Source organism: Benincasa hispida, chromosome 12 (assembly GCF_009727055.1).
Source record: "Benincasa hispida cultivar B227 chromosome 12, ASM972705v1, whole genome shotgun sequence".
Lineage (NCBI taxonomy): Eukaryota > Viridiplantae > Streptophyta > Magnoliopsida > Cucurbitales > Cucurbitaceae > Benincasa > Benincasa hispida.
Window position 1 is genome coordinate 4,877,917 of NC_052360.1, and position 2,877 is coordinate 4,880,793.

Below are 2,877 nucleotides of genomic sequence, written 5' to 3' on the forward strand. Positions count from 1 at the left end.
CTAAAACTTTGAACTATTATAATAATATAACAACAACAATAATAATCTAAAACTAAAATTATGAATCGAAACATGTAGGTTAATAGGTAAGATTATAAACAGATATTGCATCATCTACGACATCTTCAACGTATATTTTATTTACAAAAGATATGATTTTGTGAATAATGTTTTAAATAATGAAAATATTGTTAGTACTACCATAAGTCAATATTATTGTCAAAATGATGTGAGGTCTACCAATATTACAAATTAATTTATGAAGGTAAAATCATAGTGTGAACGAAGAGTATATGTATCTCCATCTTTTAATATCAGAAAAATCTTCTTAAATAATGCCAAGATATCTTTTGAATTGAAATAAGATAGTATCAGATATTACTTATTATATACAAATTGAATATGTGGAAGTAGAGATTTAAATATTCGATCTTTTTGGTTGATGATATATGCAATAACTAGGAGAGAAACGTTCATATTAATTAGTTAAAGATTGAGTTATACTTGATATTTTGTACGATTTCTAATTTTTACAATAAATTATTGTGTTAATTTTTGTTGTTCATTTTAACGAGAAAAACTATTAGAGGATATTTACTTCAAAATAAATTCAAAGCTAAAGAGTTCAAATATATATATTTTTATTCTAGAAAGTATAATTGAAAAATATTCTCGAACTTAACAATATTTTGCATAATTTAATCGGAAATTTTGAGGTTTGTTTATCTATATCATCCTTCCAATTTACTGTCGTTGAAGTTGCTTTTCGATGCTTCACCCTTAATACAATTTCTTATCAAACTTCACAAATTTGAAAAAAATACTAAAGTGTTAAGTGTTAAAGTTTATGAGTTAAATTGTTAAAAATTTAAAGGGGTATTTTTTTTTTTTTTTTTTTGGTTTATGTTATCGAGATAGTGCATATTCGAAAAAGAACAATTTTATATTTAATTGTATCCAAATCTTAAACTTGAAAATTTAAAATGTAGATTTATGTTTAGAAAAATAAGAACTTCTACAAATAAAGTATTTAGGTTATGAACTCGATTTATTTTTGGAATAAAAATATGTATAATATTATAAATTATAAATTATATGGTATAAGAAAATAATAATTATACAATTATTTTATTTATAAATAAATTAATAATAATTTGTATCGGAACCATTATTTAAATTGATATCAATTTCTGAATATGTCATCAAATATATTTTTGAAAATATGAAATATAATCTTGTTTTGGTTGAATCTCATTTTTTTAGATTACTTACTCAATCAATCATTTTTATTTTTAATAATTACGCTTTTAAATTAATTTTTATAAAAATTTAAAGATTAAATTTATTTTTTAAATATTTTTTAAGCAAAAATGTACGTATCGACATCAAAACATTCGTCCAATTTTATTTACTCATTTATTATTATTTTAAGCAAAACATTCATTAATTAGAGTTGGACAAATTAAAAAAATAAAAAGTAAATTGATTGTTACAAGGATTAAAAAAAAATAATAATGATTTGTCGTTATTGTACGTTGTATATTTGAGTAAAACATAATTAGGAGGGCTCCATCTTTCACTTCTCTGGAGGAGAAATGATCTATTATCCTATTATTAGTAAATCTCTCTCCTCTCTATCTTTTCTTTTCTAGGTCATTTTTTACAATGTACTTTGAATTAAAAGTATTCATATGATTCAACAATCCAAATCATCCAAACTATTCAATTTGAATTATAATGTTGTATTGAATTAATTTAAATTTCTGTTGGTTTTTTTATTTGTATTTTTTAGATTGGATTGGGTCTCGAGTTGAGATTTTAACAAAAATTTAGATTAATTCAACCCTAATCCGAATTATTAATATTAATATTTAAAAAAATAAAATATATATATTATATAACTATTTTCGTTTTAGGGTTTGTAATTTTGAACTCCATCCGTCAATCAAGCCCAAGTGTGTCTCACTTCTCATCTCTCTCAACTCTCACACTTTCAGCCTCTCTTTGTCGAGTGTTGCATTTTAGGGTTCTCATCTGTTCATCGTCGTTTACTGTCACCGTTCGTCTTCTGTTCATTGCGATTCGTCTCGTTGTCGCTGTTCATTGTTTTTCGTTTTTCTTTTTTTAATTTAAACCACTTAAGTTTAATTTCAAATCTTTTTTTTTTTTTTTTTAGTAAAATACATGTTTTCTACTATTTTCTGCCTTCCTCTTTTATATATATTTTATTAATTTCAGATCCACGAGTTTTTTCAGACTTCCAGTTCCAGTGGTTGATTTTGAGGTTAGAAAAAATGTTAATTCGTTTATGGTGTTATGTTTGTTTTTCTATTGAACTTATGAATTTGATTGTGATTTCTGAAAAGGGGGAATGGTGTTTTGTGTTGATTTATGGTGTTCTATTTGTTTTTCTATTGAATTTATGGAACTTATGATATTCTAAGGTTGTTTTTCTACTTTAAATGGTAAATGTAGCGAAGTGGATATTTGTCTCAATGAGATGTACATGTTAACTGTTAAAGGGGAGTAAAACTCAGTGCTCTCTTCAAAACATTTTGGTCTCTTTTGTTGTTAAGTCTTAGAATTATGAATGAAAGATTCTTATTGATCATATCTATGTGAACTTTCTCAAGTGTGTGTAAAACACTTCAAATCATGTGAATTTTTATGTTGATTTATTTTATTTAAACTACTCACTTCAATTTTTTTTTTTTTTTAATTTTCAAGACAAAGCTAAATGTTCGGGATGCTCGAAATGTTTTTTTAAGTTTAGAAGTTTGGTTCATAGTTGACTCCCGTTACGTAATTCTAGATGTTTAAGAACTTTGTTGTTATGTATTGTATTAATATTGTACCTTATGGATGTGTAGATTCACG